Source organism: Ciconia boyciana, chromosome 1 (assembly GCF_034638445.1).
Source record: "Ciconia boyciana chromosome 1, ASM3463844v1, whole genome shotgun sequence".
NCBI lineage: Eukaryota > Metazoa > Chordata > Aves > Ciconiiformes > Ciconiidae > Ciconia > Ciconia boyciana.
Genome location: NC_132934.1, coordinates 80,593,048 through 80,616,828, shown reverse-complemented (window position 1 = coordinate 80,616,828; position 23,781 = coordinate 80,593,048). Strand labels below are relative to the sequence as shown.

Here is a 23,781-nt window from a genome sequence, read left to right as displayed (position 1 = left end):
GGAGGCAAAGTTCTTGGCCCCATCTAACCTTGCTGTGTATCTTTTCATAGAAGAGAGGTGTGTTCTCTCTTCATGCTGCTTGTAAAGTCATTAAGGAAGAATAATGAAAAGTAGTCAGATCCAAGAGAGCTATGGCCATACTTCCCTCTAGGTGGCTGGGGTCTGTAAAGAAGGGCTGCTTCACACAGCCTCTGTAACAGTGGGTCTGTAAGTGGTTATCAGTGCGGGTATGGTTGAGAAAGGTGTATTCAGACTGGCCCACCCCTTCTGCAGATGCCCTTACGCTAGCAGATGCTATTCCCACACTGGAGAGGAAAACAAGTGCTGAGGCTATGGCACCTTTAGCACTGCTCTAGCTTGTGTTTCCTGTATAGCAATAAAATACTACCAATGTAACCCTGTCCATATAAGGGTGGTATGCTATTTTATAGTAAAATAGCAGGTATGTTCAGTTTGGGCACAGATTTTCCAGGGCTCCAAGGAGAATCTGGCACTTTCTTTCTCCCAGCCAGCTCGTACAGCATATACAGCCTAGACTACTGTGTTTACTCACAGGGGCCCAACCAAGTTACCATGAAAGTCAAAGACCTTTTGCCTGCTACCTTTATTGGGCCCAGGCAGAGAGGCTTGGGAGATGTGACAATTCAATGTCTATTTTACAGACAAATTTAAAATAGCTTCCTTCCCCTGGAGAGAAGGCAGCACAGTGAAGAGCTGTTTATACCCAGGTAGAGAGATTATCTCCAATCCACTGGGAGATAAAAGCTTTCTTTCCTTTTCCCCCTCGTGAGATGACTCATTGTTTGACTTGCTACAATGTGTTGCGTAGAAATGAAAGCTTCACACTGTGCATAGGAACATAAAATTTGCCGTATCTGATCAGATCTCTGGTACACAGCCTCTGGCAGGAGCTAATACCTTATGCTTCAGAGGAAGACGAACCTCCCTTCCTCATATTGCACCTGGCTGATTGTATGCTGCACATGGGAAGAAATTTCCTTCCTGGCACACCATTCTCTGAGCTCTGATTACCCTCCTCCTACCAAGCACTAAAAGAAACCTGGGAGAGTTGTACCGCTCTGTTTTGTTTTGGTTTTTACTTCTTTAACAGATAGGCAACCCTTTTTTCTGTTTTAGCAAGAGGTCACATGCAGTGAATTGCATTCTGCTGCTATGCCAGATTCCCAGACAGTGGCTTTGGAAAGTCCCAGAGCCACAGCTGCATACAGAACTGAATCTCAGTCAGAAAAGGAATTGAGATCGAGCCTAAGAAAGGGTCAGAGCTGACCTAAGGAAGGGACATCTGCATGGCAGCAACAAGCATTTCCATTGGCTTTCAACTGCCCCTGTAGCACTGTATTATGTACCACACAGAAACAAGAAGTAGCTTTTATTTATTTATGAAGTACTTAAATTCTCTTCCCCCTATTGAATTAGGGTCTGATTACTGGGGTCAGAGTTTTCTGTAGGGCCTTTCTTTTTGAAGAGACTGGGGTAAAGTGTAGATCTGCTCAGAGACATGCAAACTACCATCTAAAATGCCAGACTGAGGTTCATCTTTTGCTGAATACGGGGTTATTCCTGCAGAAAACACACTCCAGACCCCAGGCTGCTGCTGGGCAGCATGCACATTGACTGCAGCTAAAAGAGAAAGAAATCAGATATGATGCAGCCAGACCACAACTTATGAAAGGGTTTAAAAGACCATCTGTAGAGTGCTTGAAATGCTCACACATGGTTTCTTTTGCCTCCCCCTTTGCCACGCCATGCAAGTAGTAAGTTGCCCAAAGGAGCACTATCATGTGGAAATCTAACTGGACTTCTGATGTGCACTTCACAAGATGAGGCACGAAACAAAAAAAAAAACATCACTGGGAAAATCAGGCTGACACAGGCAGAGCTATATCATAACTTCACATGATGTGCATGCTCCCCTATAGCTAACAACATAATAAATAAATCACTCCCTGTACAAGCATAGATCATAATTTCCCATGTCCTGGTGACAGTGTATTTTTGCATCCCATTCACCTAATACAAAAGTACCATGTCTAAAGAGAGGTTTAAATTGATTGGTGCTAGACCCACAACAGCCAAATAAGCTACACAGACTGGGACAAGCCATGTCTGCTGTGCTGGCAACTCTGAAACAGACCCAACGCTTCACACTGCAAATCAGGTCTCTGCTGGGTTTCAGCAGCATCTCTGAAGCTTGTGAGAAAAGCCCTGAAGTAGTATGATCTAGGACAACTTGGCTTCTAGTCACTGAGAATCAGCAAGCAGCCTTTCTAATTCAGTTTGGCTATCGCTAAAATGAGTGGGTGGACGCGCCACATCTCTCCACCCATGGGGCGATACCATAATTAAATCCTTACATTGCGTTTGGAAGATATGAAGTGCCATAAAATAAGTTAACTGCTTTTCCCTAGATGGATTGCCTTTTCTCTCATTTCCCTCCCTCCCTGCCCTGCTGCTTTCCTGGGAAGTTAGTTTCTCAAAAAAACCCTCTTTAGTTGCCTGCCTCCACTGCATGCCCATTTGCTTTGTGAGGCTGAAGCAGTTCAGTCACAGGAGGCTTTTCTGGGGGTGCAGACCGGTGTTGCCAAAAGTCCTTCAGAAACTGCCATTCAAAAAATAATTCTTTCATGTGCAGTACAGAATTTACTAAATTTGTATCCCACCTTCTTTGCCCTTTCTTAAAAAGAAGCAGTTGGTTTTGTGAAAACAAGGGCATGAGAGGGTTGGCTTTGCAGCTGAAGGGATTTTACAGCACAACATACATAGCTATCAGGAGGTCCTGAAAATGCTTTCCTATACCCTCCATGAAAGAAAAACTAATCCCGCTTACACAATTTTTCTTTTTTGGATGCTGTTTCTTATTTTCCCCTCTCCATCTTCTCTTTTATTGTTGTGTCCACGGTGGAGGAAAATGGGCTCTTTTTATCTCTCCAGTTCTATTCTCTGTGAAAGCTAACAGCATTGTCTTCAACTAACAAAGATATTTACCAAGCAGAATAAAGTGAGGAAAATCAGTGCTGTGTTACTAAATGAAGACAGAGTTTTGCCTGCTGAACTGACTGTTGAAATCAGTGGGAAGGCTTTGCTGCTTTCAGTAGGTGTGGATCAGGCACGGGGGATGCTGCCTTTCTCCCAGTCTGCCCTCTCGGTGGCCAGCGTCGCCACGGACTTCAGAGGGTGAATTTTGACCTGGGAGTCGGACCTGGCTCTGCTCCCATCCCTGCCATTGCTCTGCTGGCTGAAATCTGGCAGGCATTCTCAACCTTGGTCTCTCTGTCTGTGTAGTGTAAAAATAAACAACAACAAAAACTTCTTGAACTCAATAGCTGAAAGCAGGTTAGACAAAGCCATGTAAACCATCAGACTCCAGCTCTGCGAGAACCAGTGTATTCTCTAGTCTGTCTTCTGTCAGCTTCCAAACACCACCTCCAGCAGAGTAAAATACAATAATTTATAGACATGTTTATAATCTGACAGCTTCATATGCATTAAACAGGGAGCAAAATTCATGCTCACCTTTCTAATGCTGCAGGCTGGTGCACTGGTGCCTTAATAGATTATCTACTTCTGTTGCTTACTCCTCACCTGACGTCCTGTTTCTAACACCTGTTACACTAGCTACCTTATAAATGGTGAGAGTGATCAATTCTCATGCTCCAGGGCACAAGCTGATAACCATCTGGACTGCAGAAGAAATCCACTCCTGTTCCTTTCTATTCTTGCGCAGCAAAAACAAGTACAATGAAGAGAGACCGACGGGGTAATTTACACCTTCAAGCAGCCAGTAAAATTGTTTACGTATGTCCAGGCACTTACACACATACACACATGTGCGCACACACGCAGCAGAACGCATTGGTCTGTTGAAGAGGAGTTTAAGCTGATGGTCTCTAAAGAGTTTCCTCCTTTTTTGACAGTGAGCCCCTCAGGAAATTTAAGCACGGTCAGGCTTTGAGGTTGGAAAAGAGTGCTCTGCTCACCTAGTATATAACCTTCTGCACATAAAACTACACAGCCAGCAATATTTGCATCTGACCACAAACTTCTGGTAGGGTTACAACTTTGTTTTTTGAAAAGATTGTAGCCAACCTTGAATCTTGCAAAGCACTCATGTTCAGCATCTCCTTCTTTGCTTTGGAAGACAGGGTATGCATTTTACAGTATGAGTTGCTATGTACGGTCTATGTAACAGACACATCTAAAACGTGAAGTATAATGTACCATAGGCTGTTTTCACCTTGACTCATTTTGGAACAATCTGAAGACACAAATCCAATGCAAAGTGTAATGTGCAGTACCACTTAGAGCTGCTGTTCCATTTTAGTTTCAATATGAGGACGCAGCCACATGACAGCATGCATGACGAAAACAGCATTCACAGTAAGTTTCGTCTAACTTTTTGTTCCACTTCGGCTGGGCACTCCATCCTTACGCCTGGCTGCCTGGCAGGCAGGATGACGAGGCGAGGAGGGGGTAAAGACAGACTTCTCATTTATCCCTGCTTTCTGCAGGGCAGACAGAATTGTTCTCACTCCCACGCCGAAAACTACTTAGTGCAGTCGGGCAAACAGCAAAGGGGCCAGCTCATGCAAATCAGCAACTGGTTTCCAAACACCCAGGGACAGATGCATCATCACTGGCAGCATCAGGCAGGCCAGTTCTGACTATAGGACAGTACTTGAGCCTTTAGTGGGAAAACAATGCTGTAGAAGCTCAGAAGACTTCTGAGTGACTGCTATCAACTAGCTCTTTAAGAACTGAAGCTCTCTTTTTTGTTATTAATTAACAACATTCTTCCATGTTACCCATAAAGCATAATATGTGGTTCTGCATATGATAGTGTATATCAAGCAGGAGAGGAGCATGAGGTGGTGTTTTTCTCTTCATTTCTTTGTAAAGGCAACATGGTCTGGAGGAAAAACACAGGATTAGATTAAAATCCTTCTTCCAGGCTCTGCCAGAGCAACTTTTAAAAATTCACCTCCTTCTGTCTCACTTCTTTGTTTGGAAAGCTAGACTACCAAAATGCAAAAAGGTATCATGGGGCTTGGCCAGTTAACATCTGAAATGCTTCAAAAGTGCAAAATGCTTCGCAGCTGCTTCAAATGACTATGGTTCAATACTCCCGCAGTGCTGTCTCTGCTGCTCTCTGGTTCCCTGTTCAGAGGTATTGATTGTTGATGCAGACCAAGGGCCCTGTTCTGATACCGTGCTCCAACCTGACAGCACAAACTGCGACATGCTGCTCCCTGAGAAGGGCTGCAGTGCTGAGCTCAACAGCAGTGTGCTGATCACGCTGAAGGGGGTTTCCAATTAAAGCCAAAGCTGGGTGCTGAGGTGCTCCTGAGACAGGAATTTTATGCTATCTCTGCTAGAGCTGTGGCACCGATCTCTTACCGAAAGCGCCTTCCCCATAGCTACTAGCTCTGGCAGGCTCCCACCCACAGGGAGCTCAGCAGCCCTTGAGGACTACCCTGCTATGGAAGGTAAAGGCAGGAAGATTAAGGACCCTGCTTTCTCAGGAAGCCTTTCTAATTCCTCAGAGGAGAGGAATGGATGACAGAGCTGTGGCATGCTTAGCTATCCCCATGCAGATGGACAGCCTAAGTAAGTGCCTTCTGGGACTGCTCTTGGGTTGCCGTACGTGTGGAAGATGCAGCTCTACCACAGGATAAACGTGGTATCGCTGTATGGTCCATGCACTTGCTGTTATAAGTAGGGGACGGAATTCTGATGTGAGTGATGTGCCCGACCACTCTCTCTTTCCAGCAGGTGCCACTTGACCCAAGTAGTGGCGAAGCAGTGGCCATTCACTGCTGCTGGCCCACTGGGATTGCCTCATCCTACAGTAGAAAGCTGGCTCTGCAGTTTTGAGGCCCAGAGATAAGCAAAGGTAGAAAAAGAGGAAAAGGTTAATCCTGGCTAATCCTCAGAGAGAATTATTTGGGAGGTGAGTACAAACTGGTACAAGGGAAATGGATGGCAGCAGATGAAAATGCACCTTTGCAGGTCTTGTTAAGGAAAAAATGATTGGATAGGGAACAGAGGAGTTGTATGATGGGCAGGAAGAGAGACCCCAGTGAGGCTTGCATGTCCTTTAAAAAGGTATGAAACTGCCTGTAATCGGAATGACAAGGCTTTGGGAAGCTTCCCACACTGCTGGGAACAGAGGGTGAAACAGCTTTTTCAGTAGTAATCTGAAATAAAAGGCATAGGCTCATGTCTCCTGCTGTCCTGTTGAACAGGGTATTAGAGGTAGAGCACAAGTGCAGGTAATGCTTTGTGCACCATATTTGCTTTAGGGCCTCTGTATATACAGACATCTACAGAAACAAACCTAGTGAAGCACTGGGCTGGGTTTCTGACATGCTGACTTTGCTAGCGTGGTGCCCTGCAACCCAGCCCTTCTCTTCTCACTGTACAGAGACCCTGGAAAGTTGACACACCCGAATCCCTTAGGGCTCTAGGGTCATAAAATAAATAAAATTGCTTTTCTAATGCAGCCTTTGGAAAGCCCATAAGAAACATATTGATTGGAAAATGCTTGATTAGAATGATCAAGCTCTGAGCTCTCATACAGGGAAATAAATCTTTTCAATTCCCCACACCCAGTGCCAAGCTCAGCTTCCTGGAAGCAACTATGGCCCTTTCTGGAACTGAGGTGAAAATCCCATGTTCCATCACCTCCCCTGACCTGCTGACATTACACATGGTTTGCATTTGCTGATCAAATGCACAAGCAGGACTCTAAATTAGCTTGCTGGGCTGAGATAGCTCGCTGATTAATGATGGCAGATGAAGTCACCGGTACAAAAACCCTACAAAATCTGAAGTCTGTGTAAGCGGGAAAGGAGGGAGGAAAGGCCACACTCTACAGAATTCAACATGAAGAACATATTCTTTCTCACTCTATAGCCAAACCCTTTTCTTTGCAGATACAGGTTACTAAATGAAGTAACTCTCTTATACAAAATTACTCAGCTATGTCTAAGACCCCTTGCCCCAACGACAGTCAGAAAAGTCCCTGAACACTGCAGACCAATTCCTGAAGTCCTTAGAGTTCTACCCGATGTCAGAATAAAGCCTCATGTGCAACCCCAGTCATTTAATGTGGCCAGTTGTGTTGCATTTCTTGTAACTGAAATCAGTATTTGACCCATAGCAGCCACCTCTCTCCTTTCTGTTTCCACCTGCATCATTTAGCTTGTAAAAGAAGCTGACCTTAGGATGTAGCCCTCTTTCTTCTACGAGCTGCCCCGTTTTGGCATCAGTCACAGAAAATGTTATAATGCTGGAGCAGTCTACTTGCTGCTGACAGGCAGTTTGCGGCCTGAAAAGAGAATTCACCCGGGATGGGGCAAACCAGTCTAGATAAATGGTGCTGGTACACGTGCTGAAGTGGCCAGGGTTTGAAGTTCTGGAAGGGAAAAGCTACCAGCCAAAGAAGCGAGCAACCGCAGAGGTGATGAAAAGACCAGCCTGTTTTCTAGGCACTCATTCCATGAGCCATGTCCAAGAGCTTTCAAGAACTGCACAGAACAGCTCCAGTTTCCTTTCATGTTGTTTGCAAAACCTTCCTAGAAGCCTGACAAGAACTCTCCTTCCAGGGCAGGGAGAATGCTGGCTTTTTGCATCTGGGCACCACATTCAGAGAAGGCCAGAGCATAACAGTGAGTCAGTGAGCCACGGACAGCACAATGCCGTTCGGCTGACTACAGCCATTCAAGCCGCTACCACGGTTGCCACACTCAGGAAAGAACTTGCTTGGATCCAAGATGACCCCTCTCTTTGCTCACGTTGTGCCCACAGGCAGAGAGGGCAGGTGACCATGGGATTCCTACCAGAGCAGCTTGTGCAACACAAGCAGCTGGCAGGGGGATGGGGAAATGTTGGTTTGGATCTGCTCCCAGTTATAGTCTTAATCCACTCCTGACTCCTTCTCAACCAATTTTTTGGACGTTTTCCATGGAGCAGACATTGCTTTCCTACTGCTTCCTTCCAAAAGGAGCTGAAAGAAATGTCTTCTGTTGCTTTTTTCCTTGTATGTGCAAAAACTATATCCTAAACAAAACTAGCCGAGCCCTGACAATGGCACGTGTTAGCTAGCTCAAAAGACCACGCTGCCAGAAGCAAGCAGTTTTGCAAGTAGAAGTCAAGGAGATTATAAAAACTTTAATTTTCTTCTCAGCAACTCTTTATTGTTTCAAACCAATTTATCTTAATCCAGGTCAAAATTCAGGTCTAACAAACATTCTTTACAGTTCTCCTGTATTGGATACAGCCACTGCTGATACTACCATTAGTAATACATGCACATTTACACTACACTGTGCCTTTCAACTGCAGACAGATTAGACTGTTATATCTATTTTATAGATGTGAGGCACAAAGTCATTGGACACCTGCCCATTCACTGAATCTGTTATAGGAGGGAATGAATCCAGGAATTATATTCTGCTCCTCTTTACAACTGGACAAATGCAGAACATCCTTACATCCTTAACAGATACTTTTCCTTCCTACTTCTTGTGTCACTTACTCGGTGCATCCTGGCAACAGTAATTTTAAGGTAAAAAAAATAAAACCGTATTAGAATGAACTGACAATACATGCTGGTTTTGTCTTTTAACACAATATGGCCTTGATCCCTGGCTGGGGTGTTGAAGATTTGTAAGTAATTAGAAATAAATTGATCTTGGTAATCTTGACCTACATATGGTTTTACTTATGTCTTTTGCCTGCTACCTAATTGCTGTACAGTGGAAAGGGGTGCTGAGATTATTACCATGCCTAGAGTATGCAGCAGTAATGCTGGTGACAGAACTGAAAGCTCCGGTTTTAGGTACCTGATCAACACTCCAGAAAGATGTGAAAAACTGAAGAAATAGTTGCTAGTTGCAAAGAATGCAGCTGCTAAAATTAAGATGGTTCTTTCAGTAATTTATCACTTTAACCTATCATGAGCTAGGTCACCTTGATCTTCCAGTGGCTGCAAACTTAGAGGTGATTCTACCGTTTTGGAAGAGAGAGGTCAAGAAGTCCTTTTTGTACAGCTGAATCAAGTGGAAAGTTTTGAAATCTCAGTTTCACATGCCAACAAAACACCACCACCAACATAGCAAGACATTGTAATCCTCCTGTATTAAGAAGCTACTTTCTTCTCACAAGGAGATTTTGTTCTCAGAGGCTCACATCCTGAAGAAGTTGGGTCCCTTTCCCTTGAGGAATTTTGGCTGGGACTTTGTTCCCTAACTCAACTGCGATTGTGAGAGCTGGGGAGGGGGGAGCGTGTACACAAAGAGCATGTTTTCCAGGCTGTTTCCAGGGAACGTGAGGCCAGCCACACTACAGAACAGTCTACGCCGTGACAGCAAGATGTCATCTGTTGGCTTCCTCAGCACTGGGGCTCCAAGCCTTGCGAGCTGCAGCTGCACTTGTGCTGCTACTGTAAAAGCGGATTTTGGCAGCGCAGCCAGAACCATGGCTTACTTTGCCTATTACCATTAAGCAAATGAGTGTAGAGAAAATTTTACCACCAGCATGTGGTAAAAGCATGTCATACTTCTACTCTAACTGATTTCACTTTTGGACCTCTGTCTCTTGCTTATGCAGGCATTCCCCTTCAGACTCCTAATCCAGGAGGGCTATAAAAGCCTGCTTCAGTCCACCAGGATACGAGTTTTTCTGTGCTTTATGCGAAGACCTGTCTTCAGGTGACATTAAATATTAAATAACTGGGGGAAATGGTGCAAATTACAGCTCTGGAGACTGCACACTGTACTCAGTTTTGAACCACATCTTGGGCTTTGGAGGTAAAAGCCTGCTCTTAGCATGCTGCAGACGGTTCCCACTGCCAAGATGCTGCAAACCAGAGTTCTGACATGGTTAAAAACTCCAGATTTAGCTTCATTTCTCAATGGTTCCTTAATGAAGCAAATCCCTGCAGCTCTTACAAACTGTCAGTCATTTCTCCAAGAAGACACTGCTGTCCTAGAGAAAGGTCAAGTGCTTAAAACAACAGCTCTAGATGCCGGGGGTCCTTTTTCACATCCAAGGGGATGAGGAGGCTACTGAGATGGACTCCCAAACTACACTACAACACATCACCCATACATGAGAAGTAACTGAATTGCATTTGCATGGGGCCCTTTATCTCTACTCTTCCACTGTAACTTGTGCACAGAAAGGCTTCTTGTACTAAGGTACTTGTGCTTGAAATACATTGATAATGAGAACAAATTAAGTGTGTGCTCTTTGATTATCAGATGATAAATTATCATGATTATCTTTGCTGCAGCTTGAGAATTGCTTCCTCTTCAGGGTTTAACTCCTGCTTGCTCTGAAGCGAGTCAGCACACCCACTAACTTCTCATATTAGGCCCCCCCCAAACCGGCTTCCACTTTCTGTGCAAGTCTTATAAAGTTGAGGCATTACTTCTATTTGGAGCCACTTGAAAATATGGCCCGAGCAATCAGAAGTCAACCTTATTAATTGGGACAGCAGGCAAGACCCTGTTTGGGAGCTTGTCAGATTGGAGCTAGGATGCTGTGCTGTGCATCTCAAAGATATGTGCATGCTGCAGTCAGAGGCACGGCTGCAGCATTTGCAGTCATCCCTGGGATGCCCTCTGAATGAGCTCCCTGAGGTACCAGCCACAACAAGGGCTTGAGCATATGCTGCATGTCCAGCACAGCCTGCCTGACACCAATAGTAGCTAGTTCATGCCGAGGTCTGTCGGTATTATGGCTTCGGCAAATTCTTGGGCAGCTGTGACACTGACTCACCTCTGACTGCAGCGGAGATGCATGCTTGTGTAAGCTATGGCTAGCTCTCTGCAACAGCCTCAGATCTCAGAAATATGCACTTCAGTTTCACCCCTCCAGCTTTACAGGTGTTTTGCAGGATTCCTGTGCTGAGGGAAATACCCTTCCTCCTGAACTGGGTATATTGGAACCCCTTTCTGTTATTCTGTCTGGTATGAAGGAGCCAGAACAAAGATGATAATTTCTATCTCAGCACTGGGATGTCTGCAATCACTATACTGTCCTTCAAACCAGCTCTTTTCAGGCCACAGCTCGGACAATATGTAGTGTTCAGTGGCAATGCTGACTTAGTATTGTTTTCTGGCCACCCCTTCAATGTGCCAGTGCAATTGGTGGAGGAGCTATGCTGTGATCTCGATGACAGAGATAATCTGTATTTAAGTATATATGTACATTGGTTTCTGCCAGATCAGCCTTCTGAGCTGATTAAGAGCACAATTGCACTAACAGTTAGGTCAACACAACTGGCAGGGAGGTGGCAAATTGCATAAAGAATAACAGCTGGATGTGGTGACAGAGAAGGGAGGAAATGCTTCAGCTAGTATTGTTACAGAACATGTCATGTCACTGAAAAATGCATGGGCTTGCTGTATTACTTGAGTTTAATCTTGATGATGTCACCGAGAAAGGCTTGCTTCCAGGTCTGGAAAAATTATTGCAATGTCAATAGAGGAAAATAATTTATCTACACATTTCCAGTAGAGGATTAAGCTTTGAATTAAAACAAATGGATGAGATAATTCACAAGGAGGTTCTGTCTCATCTTGCTTTTCAGGTTTCTTACAAAGGTAAAGATGGTGTGAGAGAGACTGCATACCTAGTAATGACAGGTAATTGATACCATCACAGATTCACAGTTCTTAATACTCTGTAAACCTATTGTGCTAGTATAGACACCTAGTGACCTCGACATCAGTGACGCTATCTTGTGCTGTCCTTCTTTCCACCCTTCCTTTCCCACAGGAAGGATGGCCATTCCTGTGCTTGCTATCGCCAACAAACTACTGCGGATGTGCTGGGGGAAAGGGGTCTTCTGTCTCTTGAGAGGGGCATCATGTGCTACAGCTGGGAGTCCCAGAGCTGAGGTGGGATTGCCTGTGGAGCTGTGACAGCAGGGAGGGGTGAGAAAGTTACCTCTCTCAGTCCCACTAACAGTGCCCCCTCTTTTGAAGGGGTCAGGGGTAGTGATCCTAGTTTTCTTAGTTTAAGTATTGTGAAAGAGAATCAAATGATATCACCTGTCAGAAATATTTAGTAACATCTAATGGCTTCTTTACATGGCCGACACTTGTGCCAGGTAGTATAAAACACTGAATAAGGAGGAGTACCTGCCTGGAGGACATTACAATATAAACAGACAGGAGAGGGAAGGGATTGAAGGTACAAGCAAAATGAAAGGCATGATGGTGTGCATACAATGCTGGTCCCCCTTGGAACCAACTGAAACTACTGGAATCCCCATACACTCTTTCCTAAGTGGATATTGTGAAAATGTAGCTGAAATACTTTTTCATCAACTTGTCTAATTAAAATTTTCATAGTAGTGCTCCCTCATATTTTGGCAAATTTCAGTCAGCTCTGTGAAGGACACTTGTCAAATTACCTATCTTATCTGGTGCTTAAATCCAGATTTATAGGTGTATCTGTTCACACACCACTTCTACTCACAAAAACTCAGACAATCACAATCACATTGAAGTCAGGAAATCAACACAGGTGTCTCTATAAAGTAGTAATTTCTCTTCTATTCTTCCAATGCTTCAAGACTTGCTTGGTTTACAAAGCCCAAACCAGTTTAGCTTCATTCTTTTGTATCATAACTTCCAAATCATCTCAAGTTTCTGCTCTCCTGGGAAGACTGATTCACAACCAACTTGCACAATATGGAACATCTTTTTAAAAATCCACCATTTGGACCTACTGGTCATGCGCCTGGACTTGTCTGAACTTGGCCATCCCTGATGCGGTATCTTCTGTCCTACTAAGAAACACTTGCCTGGGATATCCTCTCTTTGGTTAAGCTGACTGTGTCACAAATTAAGTACCCATGAAAGCTGTTTTTGCCAACCATACCAGCAACGGCAATTTTTGGAAATGCTGTTCAGCATTAGATCAGAGGAAGGGAAGTTTCTTGGTAACTAGAGCACAGGAGTCAAATCCAGATTGCAACAGGACTGCACAGTTTATAAGCCTCTCAGGCTGTGCATGTGTATGAGAGGGAGATGGCAGAGAGTGGGGTGAATAGAAAGAAAGACTTGAGAAGTACGAAAGTAGAAAGCTAACATGCACATTAGGGAAAGATAGTGAACTATGTTTCGAAGAAAGGATACCTTTTAACCTAACTTTTCAGGCTGCCCTAACTTTCCCCTTCATGCCTGTTTTTAGAATTCCTACATTACAGAAATTACTAAACTAATAGATACACGTTGTCAGTGCAAAGCACGTTGACATTCCAGGTCCTTCCTTTCTTCTTAACAAGCCACAAGTGGAAAACTACTTTTCTGAAATGCTTTGCTTATTAACATGATTTTGATTTTTTCACATGACTGGGGTCAACTGGCTTAGCACTGACAGCATGGTACAGAAATGCAGACATGGGCACATTGTCAATTTGAGGGGGGGAGAAGTTGTCTTCAGCAATTTCACACAAAATGACATTAGGGAATGCAAGGTGCCAAAAATTTTCCCATGAAGCCCTGAAAAAATGTGCAGACTCTAGATGTCTCACACCACTCTGGAAGATAATAAACATAGAGCATATGGACTCAAATACTGTATGTTCATGAAAACACAGTCCTCTGTTTGACACCATGCAGAGTTTCTGAGGATATGAATGCAATTTCAGAAAAGATTTACGCCCTTGTTATTCAGGTGTTTGGATAACCAAACAATGGAAATTCAGAGAAAGATTTCTTTGTGGGCTGGTTTATTCCTTAATAAATTATAGCATTTCTTTCTTATACCTTCCTCTGAAGCAGCTGGAATGGACAACTGTTAGGTTGGTCCTGTACAATATTGTCTCTTCCCTGCTCTGACCAAATTTGTTAATCTAGGTCCTGAAACACTACTTCAGTTGAAGATTAATTTTCAAAAGAAAACACCATGATTAATTTTTAACAAGATGTTTTGTTGATGCCTCGTTTTGAACTTTTTCTAGATTTCCTCTTCCCCCCACTACCCCTGAGGCGTGCACAGTGTGTGAAGAGATTTCTTTTGTCAGACCAACCTCACCCTTACTCATTTAGTGCTGTAACAGTCATGCTTTTGCAACTCTGCTGACGGAATCAGGTAGGAGGAGGAGGAGGCTGATTCGGCAAGAGGAGTCTTTTGTTTGCACGTAAATACCTTGGTGTTATCAGAAAGAAAACAAGGAGTGAGCAGCATGTGCTGAACAAAAAAAATCACAGCACTATTATTCTGTTTTTCCCCCTTCTCTGCCAGAACTATAAGTGAGCCTCTGTGTGTAAGAGAAGGGCTGGCATGGAGAACAAGTGTCACTTCACTGCCTCCCCTTCGTTGCTAAACAGCATCCTTGCAGCAATTATAACAATTGCTAACCCAGATAAATGATACTGGGAAACAGGTTGGTCTCAGCAAGGGGCATTAAAAACCCCATATAGGAACTAGCTTTGAAGAAAAAAGATTCTGAAAGCCTAACAACAAAGAAGGGATCTAGAAGAATGGGTTGAGACATGCATTAGTAAGGCCAAAATGTCCAAGACAGTACACATCGAGATTCTTCTGTGTATCTGGGCATATTGCTGTCTCAGTTTTGTGTCCAGAGAAGGGATTTTCATGTCAGAGGACAAATCAGTAGAGAACTTAGCCCAAAGCTGCACACGAAGTACCTGCATTTCTTAAGACATAGTTCCTTTTCTGTTGTTTTTGTTTTTGCCAAAGATACATACATGAACACAGCCCCCAGACTGTACTGTTCACAGAGGCAGATGCAGTGTTGACCCTGAGTGGGACAGAGGGAGCACAGCTCCTCTGCATCAAACTTTCTAGTTCTCTCTCTAGTTCAGTTCACTGATAGTTTTGAAGGCCTGAGTTGATTTTTCTTCACAGCCTGCATCTCCATGCAACAAGAAGGACCTTCAAGGCTCAGAGCTTTTGTTGGGTACTGAGGAATGCCTCCCTCTGCAGTTTCCCACTAGGTTGGTTGGTCCCACAGCCCTGCACCCAGCCAGCTCCAATGCACACGTTTCTGCTGACTCTATTAGCATCTGCTAAATCCTGCTCTTCCACCCAGGATGTTCTCTCTCACACTTACGGGGACAAGGAGAGAAAGACAAAATATTTGGGTTCCTATTTTTGCATGCTGCCCTGCTTTAACATGCAGAAAGATCACACTGTTTTTTCAGTCTTTGCCCTCTTGCTTAAATAATGCTACTCACGCAGTTATCTTTTAAGCCTGGGAAGCAGTGACTTGAATAAAGCAGCATTAACACACTGGATGCACCCTCAGGGTGTGCACCCAATCCAGAGCGTAACACCTCAGCCCACCCATTCATCTGACTGTACCCTCTGGCTGCCTCCAGACAATTCTGGCACAGTCAAACCCTAGCTATGAAAAATCCTCATTAACATGTCATATTGACCATTAACTTATTCCAGCCAGCTGAATGTTAAATGAGTGACCAGTTAATGCCGGCTCAAGGTTTTGGAAACACTGGCTTTCAATCCTGAAAAGCATGCCTGCATCTCCTGTGGAAATTAGTGGCAATTTTGATGATTTAGCTGCGGTGCTAAGAGTAGTACATAAGGCACCAAAAAGGGAGAGAAAAGTTTCCCAGAATACCAGAAGTTCATGTTTCTGATTTTGAACATAATGTCTTTCTTTTGTGTTAATTATCAAAACACTTCATAAATCTTGACATGCTTTGCTATTTGGAAAAAACTGTGTAAGATTAGATGCTGCTTTCCTATGTTTCCATTCAGCTTGACCAACTGTGAGAGTGGATTTAATCATAAGAGAAAAACAGAGCAGCACACCTGGACCAGGCAGGCCAAGTTGGGCTGAAGAGCAGGAAGTGTTTCTTCTTCCCTTCTGTTTTCAGAATGGGAGTCAGAATGGAGGGACACCAGTGCCTTCAAAGAAATCTGGGACTATTTCTGTACCCCTGTCAAAGCCTAGTGGTTTCTTTGCTCTCTTGGCTTGCTAGAAACCATATCAAATTGAAAAAATGGTACTGGCATACCATCGGTGTGCTTGCTCTGTCCAGGATTCATTTAGCATCTCTGCCAACCTCTTAAAAAGACATAAAAGAGGAGACAATTTTTAATCTCCTTTCATGATGTGGTTGCCAACATCACATGCTAAAGCTGCATCTCCTCAGGAAGAGGGAGTTGAGTATGTCCGTAGTTGCTATTTCCTAATTGGCAGGCACAATGGAGAAGCCTTTTGCTTGCCCTGATAAGGTCATTTGCATAACTCTACCCAAGTGGCTTTGCATATATTTTTTTCTCTTCTTTTTCCTTCTCTCTCCACTTCATCAGTTCTCAGATATTTCTCCATGTGTCAGAGAAGCCCTAGGAAACCTTATCTGTAGTTAATCCCAATATTCATTCTATTAAATACTTACTGGTTTATTTTTATTTCTTGTAAAGAGACGGTGTACATTTTAGTAACTCTATTCTTATTTGCACAATGTTAAATAAAGAAAATTGTACTGTTAGTGCAAAAAGAATTCTGCTTTCTCTGTATAGGTTTCTTTCACAGTCAGTCAAAATGGCTGTGGGTTTTCTTTCTGCTTTTAAATGAAAGCCTTCTAACTACATTTGTTTAAATGAAACAATTGAAATTTGTTCAAACTAAAAGCAATTCTAAGTGATATTCATACTTGTATTGTCAAAACTGAGATAAAGGTAAAAATGCAAAACAACCCTCATAAATAGTAGAAAGGAGGATGAATACCAAAATGCATCAATTTAAGTAAATATGACATTGAAGTAATAAACAAGACACTGAGGGTTGCATGGTTTAACCCATGTTCTTGTAAGCATTTACTTACACAGGCAGTTTCAGTGATTTTAGTGGGATGTCTCACTTGGATAACTGCCTTCAAGGGAAAGAAAGGGCTAAAAAATCTGTCCTTCTCTTGGGGTCGGGGGCGGGGGGGGAATGTCTCTTTAATTCCACATTCTTTCTTCTGTAAGGGATTATGCTGAAATTTTGACACATTCTGAAGTTCACACTAACAACACAAGCCCTCGCCTTGTTTTTCATAGCAGCTGAAAAATATCTAGTATCTATAAATCAGTGGACCTGATGCCTTGTTTGTACAGAAAGACAGAACACAGTTATTTCACTAACTACAGCAGCTCACACAATGAGGCCCTGGTCCATGTGAAGGGCCAGGAGGTGCTGTCCTAATAGAAATCAAATGATCTTCATCATCTAATTCAACAGGCCTGCATTATTATTCTGCATAATTGTAGTGTCTCAGTTGCAATCATAAACCAGGACCCCACTGTGCTTGGTAATGCACACAAACAGGAGAGAAATTATTTTTTTGTCCAGAGAGTTTCCTTAGATTGTAATCTCTACAGAGAGCTATTAAGAGGATGTAGTTTATTGGTATTTTTCCCAAATCTCCAGCTCATGAAAGCTAAACAAAACAGAAATGATGGGGTAACATCACAGATTTTGCTATAGGAGGCAACATCTTGGTTTCCACAGGTGGTAAGTGAGGGAAAAAGAAAAAGTTTTGGGGTAAGCAAAATTTTCCATAATTGTTACAAGAATTGGTTTGATAACCATTGCTAAATGCTCTTTTTTTCCAACTCAGAATATTTTGTAATAACAGTAAAAATTTATAGTGTTGACCTCTTCTAAGAAGATTTTTGTTTCAAAGACAGCTTCTTTTATAGTATTAAAAATTAATGTCAAGAAAGTTTACTGACAGATAAGCTCTACTAATGACTTCACTTCTGAACTTCACTATTTATATTTACAAATTAACAGTGCGAATTCGCAGTTTACTAATCTGCCAGTTGGATCTTTTTTGCAGCCTTGAGCTGTTTCACTTTACTTCACTGGAAATATTTAATAGCCAATCTGTAGTGAACTCTAATTTTCCCAAGACTTTATTATGTTTACACAATATATTACAGAAGATTTCCTAGTGTATTATTAAGCATTATAAATTATGAAAACCAAATTAAATTTTTTGAATGAACAATACAGTGCTTCATGCTGGACTTTCCGTAGCACACTTACTCAGTTTGTTCAAGTAGATGGTGAGGTTTATGTATTATCTCCACAGCATGGCAAACACTTTAACAAACACATACCATACTACGCAGATCTCGGAAGCAAGCATTTTAGGACCTAATGGGGTTTAACCCAACGCCTACTACAGTCAATGGAAGAGCTTAGTCTTGATTTGAATGATTTTAACTGCAGGTCTTCTCATGAGTGCATTTCCAGCTTGATAGTATGTGCATCTGTTCAGCAACCTCTGCACTGTCTCAGTTAGTTTAGGTTACCAATCCTCCAGCTCCAGCCTGCAAAGCACATACTGGTGGTCTGCAGAAATCTGGCTCTCCTCCTCATTTTTTCCATCTGCTAAATTACATTACAGACTGCTAAAAATATAATAAATACTTCCCTACTATTACTTTCCCATGTAAACAGCTGAGTTATTTGCCACAGGGATATTGAATATGAATGGATGCAAAAGGAAGAAGCTTCTAGCAAGGAAGACACTGGTCAAGGGACCAGGAAAACCAAAGTTCAGCCACAGGCCTCCTATGTGATTTGGTACAAACCACTTCTGACCTAGCAAACCCACACATACTGAATGCAGCCAGGAAGAAACTCTCACACACTTCAAGACAATCATTCCAGCCCAGTTGTAGTTACCAAAGCTGATGTGGTTACGGACAACCTGTGAGCTGCAAAAACACTATTCATGCTGAGATACCAGTCAGCAGACCAAGAGTCCCTGCAGACTTAATAGCTTTCTCCTGCAATTATCCTCTCTACTGACTATAGGTTTATCCCCTTTCCTCTTTATCAGTATTTAGTACAGTTATTCATGCAGTCCCTGGAGTCCACACTTTGCTAGATGCTGCATGTGTTGATGCATATGCAAAGCTCATGTAATTGAAGGATCAATGTACGCACAGGCAATGTTAATTCTGACATTTCCTCACCTTTACAACCTTAGTAGCTGTAATGCAGAATATATATTGAGTGTAATTTTTTCCTTTGTTTTTAAAGTATCAGTAAGGGTGAAAAAAACCCTCAGAAATTCCACCATGGCATCATAATGAAACCTGCATGGGTCAGCAGCGGGGCTAGATCCCACCTACAGACCTTTGCCACTTTTTGCTAAAGGGGCAACTGATAGCAGCAGGAATATACTGTCATATGCTACAGGAATCAGCACTGGCAGGAGGGCATGAGACACCCTGACTCATTTTGCCAGCAGGTTGTGCAGCAGATGTATGTGACAGCAGAGGAAGCGCAAGATTAAGAAACACATCCTAGCTCGACTTCATGCCCTTCTCTCTCCACTTCTAATTGTGTCAGTGCGCAATGCCAGTCTCCTTGACCAGCCTCCTTGCTCCAGGCTCTTCCCCCTGACCCCAAGTTTGAGCTCTTCTTATTTTTGCCTGTGAACAGGCAGACTCCTCTCCCATCCACACGGCCCCGTAGAGGGGTATCCAGAGCACAGGAGAGACTACCTCTCTTCTTTCAAGTCTGTTCCAGATCTTAGGGCACTAAACATTTTGAGAGTTCAACACCAACGTATTGTTCTCTGTCCTGGCAAAGAAATTATCAGCCACAGCAGTTAAAAAGTGGAAAAGTTGTAAAACTATCAAAACCAAGTTCTTATCATGGGAAGTGTCTGGAAACCTGAAAAACAAGTGGTGCAACCATTCAGCCCACAAAAAGAGCTTGTCATTTTTCCCGGATGCCTTCGATCCATGGCAGATTACACAACATAGGGACTGATGGCTATGTATAACCCTGAAGCTGTTTCTTTGCCCTACCAGGAGACCAAAAGCAGTGCCTCATTCCTGTCTGCCCCATAGCTGAGAAGCAGCACTTGCAATTTGGGGTCCCCTATCAGCCAAGAAATGACAGCCAGCTGGCCAATCTCACCAACCCAGTGACTGGCTGGCTGGGCCAGCTGGCCAGCCTGCACACATTTGAGTCCATTAATCAAACTGAAACAGTTACTGCTGGTTGAATGAAGGTTGTATTGAAGTTATGCCGTATTAAAAACTAAAACTTAAAACATCTGCCTTTCCTAGTCTGGGGGGAGCAGACCTAAAGAAGTTCCTTTGGGACTTCATGGTTCAATTAATTTGATCTCAACCTGAATTTCTAAAATAAGACAAACAGAAAAGCAATGAAGCAAATGAAATGCCTTCACCAGATTCAAGAGGCTGAGCTCTGAAGAAAAACAGGAACATTCAGGTCAAAATGTCTGGAAGATCATTCTCTTCTCTATCTTTTGGTAAAAAATTGCCATAGGTTCCTGGCATAAACCAACATTCAGAAGAATTACATGCAACAAACCCCGTTGTGTAGGCAATATTTAGGCAGCTGATCACAAATGGAGACAAGAGTACTACCAAAAAGGAGGTTTAAGGAATGTTACCAGGAACCAGTAACTTTGTGGGGGAAATTGTAAAAATCATTGTATGGTACAGATGAATACAGCAGACAGCATGGAAGGCTGAGTATTGTAGGGGCAGAGGAAAAATTTGGAAGACTTGAAAGGGACACTGTGGAACGCAGAAGGTAGTTTGGTGAGAGGGAAGCTCAAAGTATTGTTTATGGGGCAGGCACACCTCTGTGCTGTCAGACTGACAACTCTGAAGTCGTACCTCCTCATACAGTCAGTCATCACTGATCTTGACAGAAGAGATGTCAGTGGGGGCAGAAAGAAGCACTAGCATCTTGACATTATCTATCAGGAATCTGAGGCACTGAAAAGCTACATGGCAAGAGTTGTGGAAGGATGTAGGTCATTTTCAGGTACCTTATTGGCCTCAGTGTTCCCCAAGGTCCCACCTAGCTGCATAGGCAATGCTATGACCATTGACATTGTGCGCTTTTGCCTGAAGAGCTCTCTTGCATCAGGGTGCTTTCCCCAAGTAAGTTTCGTACTGTCAGCCTCGGACTGACTGACCCACTGTTGCACAGTTGCAGGCCACAGTCCCTAGGAGGTCACCAAGCTCCAGTCTTGCCAAGCCATAACTCTTGCCCAAAATGACAAGAGGACTCTGCCAGAGCCTCGGTTGCCATTTATAGTAACAGTTACTTGACAGCCAGACCCTTCTTTTTGTACCAATATAAGAGCAAATCTCAGTAAGTGATACAAAGTGGTTCTCCACAGACTGCCAGGGACAGCCATGGGCTCAAAAAAGGTATGGCTGCAGGACCCTTCCTCTTCAGGAAAGCAATTGGTAGGACATGAGCGAAATTATCAAAAGGTGGGGTTCTTCCATGAAGCAACAGCTTTTTCCTCAACTGTTTGTGAACTCTGGAGCCACGCTTGGTATGCAGCTCGCAATGGGACACTTAACTACAGGCCTTCTTCAGAGCCTGAGAAATGCTGACCTAGCTGACCCATGAGGAGTCCCCTGAGATAAAAATTAATCCATGGCTTCCGGGGACCTGGGTTCAACAACACCGAACTGCAGTACTCAGCCTTTAGTAAACACTTCATCAGTCAACAGCAGTCGTGGGTTTTCCAGTGAGCAGTTCCCCTGTCCCATCGCCCCAGATCACTCAAGAAAGTGGTTGACTCTTCCTGCTGCCCAACCTCCTCTGGCAGAAAGTGCCCAGGTGACAACGCCTCCTCAGCTGCTGCGGTTTGCGGGCTCGAGCGTCTCTGTTATCTGCCCCCTGCAGCACCTCGTCTGACAGGAAGCTTCCCCAGAGTTTTCCATCACAGGAAATTTCCTGTGGGGAAGCACTTAGTAAGCAAACAAAGAGTTCCTTGGTACAAAAGAAAAGTGCATACACGCATACAGCTGTAAGAAAAAAACCAAATGCTGAAGCAGCATGGGCAAGGGTGCTAGGTCACAGGGCCTAAACTCTGTGAGGAGAACCACACTACCTGAGAGGCTGGGGCTTGGAAATCACCAGGTGAGACCACTATGCTGAAGCTGCGCTCACAAGGCTGAAGTTCAAATGTTAAAATCAGCTGCTGTTTGACCTCTCTGGAGAGAGTCAACAACCTTAATGCCCACATTTAACACAGGGCTGCAGAGAGTACAGACCACAACCTCAAGCACCGTTTCAGTGGCCTTTTCTACAGCACCTTCTCCAGCAAGGCCAAGGACTGGGTACAGGCAGAGGGCATATGACTGTCTTCACAGATGAAGTTGGGGCTGCAGTCTAGGATGTATTGCCAAGCGTCCATATCGAGCTCACTTTGTCATCACCCAATAATGGGTTTGACACCCCCTGCCCCACAAATCCCCTTCCTCGTGTAGGATCTAATCATGCTCTGTACATACTGTTAGAAAACATATATTTGTCTCCAGACTGTCCAGTTTCCCTTTTTACAAAATCTGTGCTTTTGGTGTCTTTTTCTTTCTCTCCCCTTCTCTTTCTGCCCTTTGAACTACACTCATTTCCTCCTATTATCCACTTGTCTCTCCCCTCCTTTTCTCCTATAGCGTTTTATGTTAGCATCCTGTATCCCTCCTCAGTTTTTGTCTCCTCACTCCTCTCTCCAGAAGCAGTTCCCCTGCCCCCTGCAAGTGTCATCTCAGAGAGGCGGGGAAAGAGATGCAGGTCTGCTAGAGGGAAAAATAAAGATGACCCAAAAATAAGGGTCTTCCATGCCGAACATTTGGCAGTCAACCCAAGTTTCTGGCATCAGGCAGATTTCATGCAACACATGGGATATAGCTTGCTTGAAGATTTGAACTTGCCTGGGAAGTACCCAGCGGGAAGCCTCATGGAAGGTGTAGAGACAGTACTGACATGGGAAAATCCTGCTGGAGAGTACAGGCTGACTAGCAATGTCTCATAAATCCTGCAAGGTACCAGGCTACAGTGGTGTACAAAATGCAGGGTCCAAGGATATATTTCATTCTCAGGCATATTGGACCAAGCTTGAAGACGTCTCCTTCTAGCAGCATCAAACCGTGGGATAGTCCCATGTATATACCAAGTTAGTCTATAAGGTGGACATGAAGTATGGCAGTATGAGCAGAGTTGACCTGTAATTCTGCACCATTCTTATTTGCTTGTTTTTTGGTTATGAGAGTAATCATCTGCAAACCCACAACTCGGATTTAACATTTGCTCATGCAGTGTTTTTTTTAAGTGTCTAGTTCAGGCTCTTCTCTTGAGCTGTATGACTGCAAAGGGCAGTGCTGTCTATTTTCCACCCTCTTCTAGTTAATTGCAGCTGTGGTAAAGGGACTTCTGCCAACAGACCCACAATGCTCTGCTCCACAGGAAGTTCCCAAGATCTCTTCCTGCACAGGAAATTTCCTGTGGTCCAACAGACATTCCTCTTGGCTTTTATCACTCACATACATTTGTTTTGGCAAATATCTGTTCTTAAGAACAACAAGAAACGGACAGAGCAAAAGCAAACACTGCTGCAAAAAAAAAAGCAGTTACGGTTAGGGTAACAAGCATGACCAAATTAGCCTCTGTCACACATGAAAATATATGCTACTGGAGCTGACTTGTGAGGTTTTCTACCTAAAACATTATTCAGACATAAAGCCTGTTTGATACACCCAGGCACACTGTTTTTAAGATTCCACACACAGGTTTTCTCTGCCTTTTTAAAACATTTTACTGATGCAGTTTCCTAGAAATGTGCTAGGCGGTGTGAAAGGAATTCTGAATCTTTCCTCTCTTTGCAAACCTCATGTAATTATGGCCCTAGTTCTGCTCTTACCTCATCATTATTAACATCAGCAAAGTTAACAAAAGGAAATGCTCAA

The 23,781-nt window shown here is 43.5% G+C and overlaps 1 protein-coding gene across 4 annotated transcripts in view; it reads right to left on the bottom strand.

Moving 5' to 3' along the window:
- ETV6 (ETS variant transcription factor 6) overlaps positions 1-23,781 on the bottom strand; it is a 144,555-nt gene that overhangs the window by 39,866 nt on the left and 80,908 nt on the right. The window lies entirely within an intron of this gene.